At 40.0% G+C, this 7,346-nt stretch overlaps 1 pseudogene across 1 annotated transcript; it reads right to left on the bottom strand.

Annotated features, from left to right (window-relative positions):
• Positions 1-1,612: 1,612 nt before the first annotated feature.
• Positions 1,613-2,709, bottom strand: LOC114633795 (annotated as a pseudogene). Its single transcript, XR_003713238.1, has one exon. The product of XR_003713238.1 is annotated as a charged multivesicular body protein 3 pseudogene (transcript).
• Between the last annotated feature and the right edge of the window lie 4,637 nt (positions 2,710-7,346).

The raw sequence follows: 7,346 nt of genomic DNA on the forward strand, positions 1-7,346 counted from the left end.
CAACACAAAGTGGAAAGCACGTGAAGTCAAAGTGTAGGAAACCTTTCAGTTATAAGTGAGACATCAGCAAGTAGAACATACAGGAAAGGAACCCTTTGAATGTAGGGAAGCTTCCTCAGCAAACCTAAACAAATCCTGCATAAGAGACATGGGTTGCATGTTCCCGCAAACCTACTCTTTTTCTCTTGGACAGACACTCAGCCCATATACCCCAGTTTCCTACTACATAGGTGAGACCATGGCCCCGAACCTTGTCTATGGGGATATATATGTAAGTAATGGGCATTACTTCTAAGAGTGGCAACAGATTAACATGTTATGCTTCTGAATTTACATGTACTTAGGGCTGAAGTCAGATGATTCCCCAGATGTCCTTGTGAGCTGTAAGTGAGAAGAGCTATTCATTATTTGAGACAACGAATTGAGAGAAGCATAGATTTTATCACCTCTACCCTAAAATACTCATTTATGCTTATGTTAGTGAGCAATTAGTTACCCCATTAAAGTGTTAAATGTGTGGTTTTTTTTTTCTGAATTATTACAAACTGTTGCTAATTCAGTTTTTAATGTGGAGTCCTTTGTAGTAGATGTTGTTGTACTAGTTACTTTTGTCATTGTTGCGACAATTCCTGACAAAAGCAATTTATGAAAGGAAGGTCTTGTTTTTGGCTGATAGCTTGGGGGTGCCGTTCATCATGGAGAGTGGATGGTTATGATTGTGGGAGCTTGGGATGGCTGGTCATACACATCTGCACTCAAGATGCAGAGAGCACTGAATAGTGGTGGTCAGCTAGCTCCCGTTGTTCTTTTATTTTAAGTGTGCCTGTTGACTGGGGGGAGGGAACCAGGGGCAGGAGGATAGGTCTGACTATGCAGCTCTTGCTGGCCTACAACTTGTTACGTTGATCAGGCTGGCCTTAAATTCACCTAATGCTACGACTTAAGGACAGCTCCTCCATATCCAGCATCCAGAGTTTTACCACTACCTTGTTCCATGTGGTGAAAAAAAAAACACTTTGAATGATATTTGTTCTTTAAACTAGCTTTGGACTTCAGTGGCAACCTACTCAATGGTCTTTTCTTCTGGAGGAGGTCCCATATACTCCTCAAAGAATATGTATCCTGTTATCTTTGAGTAAAAGATCCTTACAGTTAGTTGTTACTGTCTTCTCTAGTTGTACTCCATTATATTTCCTCTGCTGTCTTTTGTGAAGAGTATAGTTCCAGTATCTTACTTCTCCCCTTAAGCTCCCTGATCCTTGAGATTGATATCAGATGAATTCAGAGAAAACAAAATAGCATTTGTAAAAGATGGGCAGAGTTTATTACAGGTTAAATGAAGTGTTCAAGGGTGACAGTGAGCAGTGATCACAGGTACCCTTGTTAAAGAAGACACTCCTGGGGAGTGAAAGTGGGTGATGGGCAAATGTACCATTGTTGAGAAGACTCCTAAGTGATGAGATTAGCCAATGACCAGAAAGCACTGCTAACCTACATGTTGAAGTAGAGTTTTATGTTTTCTAAATTCCCTAAAACAACTTTCTTAAGGAACATTTTCATGTTCAAGGAATTAATATGCCCATTTGGATTAACTCTTTTTTTTTTTGCTAAAGGAGAAGTTTATTGACATCCACTTATATAGTATTTTACACATACACACCAAATATAAAGTCCTTGGCATTCAATCTACTCTTCTCAGAGTTGTTTCATGAGAAGATGGGTTTCTTTGCCCTCCCCCAGGAAGATACTGCTGCTATTTATGCTCCTGAAAATAATACATTTGATTACACCACCTTCATAAAAACAATCCTTAAATCCTCTGCAGACAGTGAAGATATACCAGCATAGAACCCTCTCCAAATGTAATGCTTCACAACAGAGGTGTAGTGCAAGAGACACAGGAAATGGTGACTCCTCAGAGGCCATATACACACCTAGAAGAGGATACCAGAGATCTGAGATCCCAATTGGGTGGCCCTAGATTCTGAGTGTGGCCATCTGTGACTGCATAGCTTCCAGGTCCTCTTCATCCTCCTCCTCTTCTCCCTCTTCTGAGGCAGCCACTGCTCCTGCAGGTTCAGGCTCAGGAAGGGCATCAGTTACTTTACTGGGTGCTTTGCCCAAGGCTCCTGCTATGATTTCAAAGAGGATTCTGTCAATCTCCATTTCTGCTGCTGCTTCCATTTCTTCTTGATCATCCATGCTTTCAAATGTATCCTCTAACATCTCCTCTGTGATTCCAGCCTTCATCATCTCTTTGGACAGCTCCCGAATGGTTGCCTGGATTGCTGGGATCTTCACAAGACTCTGCATTGCCTTCATCACTTCTGTGCTCTTCTGCAGAGAACCAGCTACTCTTAGGACCTCAAGTTGATTCTTCATGCCCATGAGCACAGAGTTCATGTGTGCTTTGGATGCATAGAGCTTGCTCACAGCCTTCCTTGACCTGATCAGCTCCTTGGCCAGAACCACACAGACTTCCTTTTGGCCCTTCTTGGCTGCATCTTTCACAGACCGTTTTACTTTCTCTTCTTCTCTTTGGATATCTCTTATTTGCCTGTCAACAACTCTCATTTCCTTTCTGATCTTCAGTGACCATTCATTAAACAGCTCTTTGGGAGGCTTCTCCTTGGTTTTTCCAAACAGCCCCATGATGAACTGAACTCCTCTTACCCCTTCCGACTTTCTGTTCCCTACGCCCAGGCAGGTCACCGGCTTGGATTAACTCTTAAGAACCAATGGCATGCCTTTGTTCTTTAGTGGAAGGCCTTTTGTTAGATTGAAATTCTACAATCTTCCTGGCAGTTCAGCCATTTGGGGCTAACATCCATGTTGGAAGGATTGTTTTTCTCTAAGAAAGTTTGATTGTTGCTTACATTGTACATGAGTGTGAACATGCATTTAAGAAGAAATAAATGGGCACCTATAAATTATTTCCCAAAGATAGCTTATATATCCTTATTGAATTTCTAAGGTTATTTACTTTGTATAAAACTAATTAAAATATCCACCTGCAACTGTGGACTGAGTTAAATTTCTTAAATAAATCCATTATCTGTTATTTGACATATTTGACTAGTGTTATATTCTCTATAGCTTAAAAAATGGTAAAGTAGATAAATGCTAGCAAGGTATTTTTCAGAATTTCAGGGGTTTTTTTTACCCTTGAAATAATTTGAACATGGTTCAAATAATTTATAATACCTTGTTAAATACATAATTTATGATACCTTGTTTCTTACACTGTTTCAGTCTTGGTTATTCCTGGTTTTTTGTTTGCTTGCTTGCTTGTTTTTGTTTGTTTTTTTGTTTTGTCTGCTGTGAGGCACCAGATGTCTTATTAAAACAGAAGACTGGGTTCAAGCTCTTTATCTTCTTCATCAAGCATTTGACTATTTTTATAAAACAAAATAGTTTTCTTTTGGTTCATTTATTAGCACCTATGTCATTTTGACTACAATGTTACATCTGATGGAAAGTAGGGCTGCTTTTGTCAAACCTAACAAAAAAAAATTTTTTTTTTTTTTTGGTTTTTCGAGACAGGGTTTCTCTGTGTAGCCCTGGCTGTCCTGGAACTCACTCTGTAGACCAGGCTAGCCTCGAACTCAGAAATCCGCCTGTCTCTGCCTCCCAAGTGCTGGGATTAAAGGCATGCGCCACCACGCCCAGCAACAAAAATTTTAAAAGTAGAGTTTGTAAATGTTACAGCTCTGAGGAGAAAGGCTTCCCCCCACCCCCCATGCAAGTGTTACAGCTATAAAGGGGAAGGTATCCTGTCAGTCTGGAGCCAAGGAATACCACAAAGTCATATCAACACACAACAAACCTCACAAAAGCAAATTTATTGTGAAGGAAAAATCCAGGAAGGTGGCTGTCTCAACCCAGGCAAGAAGCAGCAAAGAACTGAGCCAAAGACAGGGTTTATATAGGATTTCTTGGAGGAGGAGCTTTCCAGGATAGAGATTTCCAAGGTGGGAATTGATGGGTTTTCAAGTCCTGAGCTTGGGCTTTTTATTCTGTAGAGTGGAGTTTGGTTGCCTGTGTCTAGAGGGATTGGATCCAGCTGTTATGGCAGTTAAAGTATTCTATGGGCAGAGTCTAGCCATTGGAGGAGCAATATTAGGGCCTGGTGCACAATTACAGTATGTTCATGGTAGACAGAAGAGACTAAGGAGATAGAAAAGAGAAAAGTGCTAGAGGTATTAATATTTCTCAAGATCAGCTACTATACATAGAAGCCCAGATGCAAGTTGTATATGATGAAACAGCTTTGGCATTATGTCACATGGCAGCTTTAAATGCTTGGGACAAGGTTGAAGAAACAGGAAAAGGACTTGTACCATTTACTTAGATAATGCAAGGACCAAAAGATACATTCACTGAGTTTTTACAAAATTGACTTCAGCTATACAAAGAAGTGTATCAGACCCACATGCTAAGAAAGCACTAATTGTATCTTTAGCTTTTGTTTTGTTTTGTTTTGTTTTGTTTTTCGAGACAGGGTTTCTCTGTGTACCCGTGGCTGTCCTGGAACTCACTCTGTAGACCAGGCTGGCCTCTGCCTCCCAAGTGCTGGGATTAAAGACATGCGCCACCAACGCCCAGCTTGAATCTTTAGCTTTTGAAAATGCTAATTCTGAATATAAAAGGCAAGATCAGCACCAATAGAAGAATGAATTAGAAATACAGTTGGCATTTGGATATCATTCATATAATATGATTTTATTAGGACAAGTGATCAAAAAAGGTTTTGGAAAATTACAAAATGCCAAATATTTTAATTGTGGTGAGCAAAGTCATTTAAAAAAGGATTGTCTGGTTTACAGAGTGAGTTCCAGGACAGCCAGGGCTACACAGAGAAACCCTGTCTTGAAAATAAAAAAAAAATAAAAATAAAAAAGGAAAAAAGAAAAGAAAAAGAAAAAAATTGTAAACAGAGCCATAATGGTTCCAGAAGAAGGCCTCAGCCTTCTGGAGTAAGCGAAAGGCGTGGCAGAGGCCAACACTGGACTAATGAATGTAGATAAACAAGGGGAAACAATGTGACCTCTTGTCAGGAAACTCCCAGAAGGGAGCGGTTCTTGCAGGCCTCAGTATTAAAGTCAGATCTTTCAAGTCAGCATTGGAAATACTCATCCACAGAACAATTAAACAGTGCTGCTCTGGATATAAACATTAATCCAGATCTCAAGGTCAGCAAAGATTCAATAGATAAAATACAAAGCTCAGGGGACACCAAGAAACAAGTGTTTTGGCAAACTTCTCTAAAATATCAAGAGGCCAAAACTAAAGATGTTTATAAATAATGAAATTGAAGATTTGGTAACACTGGAGCAGAAGTAACAATAATATCACCAAAATCTTGGCCTCAAAATTAGCCTCTTTAGAAGGTAGATATACAATTTCTAGGGTTTGGAAGTTTTTCTCAGATAAAGAAAAATGTAAAATGACTTAAATGTTTAAGGCCTGAGAAAATTAATGCCATATTTGGCTGATGTAGCCATAAATTTATGGGGAAGAGATCTATTGCAACAACGAGAGGTGCAGATTATCATTCCTCCAACTTAAGGGACAAGCTATAAAATAAGGGTTGTTCCTGATAAAGGTATTTTAAAATCGTATCAAGAACAGTCACAGGCTGTCCAAGTTGTCCATAAACAGGACACAGCAGAGCCTGGCTCTTCAACTTTAAACAGGGGAGACACTGCTAATAAAGCACAAACAACCCTTTCACTTAGGTGGTTGACTGACCAACCTGTTTGGATAGAACAATGGCCTATGACAAAGAACAATTGCCAGCATGAGAACAGCTAGTGCAAGAACTGCTAGAGGCTCAACACCACCCTTGGAGCCCACCAGCCCTTGGGATTCTCATGTATTTGTCATTAAAAAGAAATCTGGCAAATGGATGACGTTGACAGATCTGAGAGCAATCAGTAGAATTATTCAGCCAACGGGCTCTTTAAAGCATGGAATCCCATTGTCTTCATTGTTACCTAAGGCATGGCCTATTATAGTGATTGATTTAAGAGATTGTGTTTTCACTGTTCTTTTACAAGAACAAGATAGAGAAAAATTTGCTTCCTTAATACCTACAAATAATAATCGTTGTTAAATAAAGAGATATTATTGGAAAGTATTACCACAAGGGATATTGAATAAGCCCGACCTTATGTCAAATTTTGTACAACTGCCTTTACAACTAATTCGTAAACAATTTCCTCAATCCATAATTTACCATTATATGGATGATATTTTGCTGGCTGGTTCAAATGGAGATACCTTTAGAAAAAATGTTTAGTGAAGGAAAGAGAATTTTGCCTTGTTGGGGATTACAAATCACTCCTGAAAACATACAAAGAGGAGATTCTATTTATTATCTAGGATATAAGGGGAGATACAGGAATAATAGGATAAACTGGTCAATTACTGAATCTACTTTTAGACAGAAGGACATCAACAAGACAAACAATTTTATATTGGTATAGGCCAACTGCTACACTTTGGCTGCTCTTGGCTCTTCTCAGGATACTTGTCTTTGCCTCTCCCAGAGGCTTAGTCTGAGCCTCTTCTAAGCAGCTCAACTGTTCTGAAATGAATCTTAGCAGTATTTATTGCTTATTGGTGAGGGAGGGGCCTAGTGAATCTGGTCAGTTTTAGGAACTGCCAGAAGCAATTTTGAGTTGTTTACTTCCTATCTTCATTGACATGTCAATGTTATAGAAAACTACATAACACCCATATCTCAGATCTAAGGCATAGTGAAGAAACGGATTGATTATGAAACACTTTAATGAACATGCAGCAGAGTAAGAGTACCCAATTCTACAAATTGCTCTGCAGATCCTATGCAGGAGCAGGAAAAGGCAGCTGGTAACTGGGAAAGGGGGAAGGGGGTGAGGAACTCAGAAAGAAGCACAAATAACATCACTCAAGTGGAAAATGAGCAATTTGTCCTAGATCCAGCTTTTCAGAATTGCTACTAGGGAATCCAAAAGAAGTGGTTTAAATATATAAACCTAGGTTCTGCCACATGTCCACTTCTTCACCACCACCACCTACCCCACCTCTGACTAGCCAGGCCCATAGTGTACCAGGTTGAACTGGAAGGAGGGACGTTCACCTAGGACAGGTGGGAGCAGGCAAGATCTTGGTCAGTGGTGAGTGTTCAGTTAAAGAACACACACCTGCGAACAGCTTTGAAAAATAGGTTCTTTACTGGGGTGGGGGAGCGGGGAGAAAGCATTTATGCCCTGGGAGAGGTGGCCAGGGTCTCTGGGGCAAAGTTTGTGTAGCTGTGCAACATTGGCCAGGACAGGGGTGTTGGAAGATGCTTCCTGCAAACT

This window comes from Grammomys surdaster, unplaced genomic scaffold, assembly GCF_004785775.1.
Source record: "Grammomys surdaster isolate TR1022 unplaced genomic scaffold, NIH_TR_1.0 751, whole genome shotgun sequence".
In the NCBI taxonomy this organism is placed as follows: Eukaryota; Metazoa; Chordata; class Mammalia; order Rodentia; family Muridae; genus Grammomys; species Grammomys surdaster.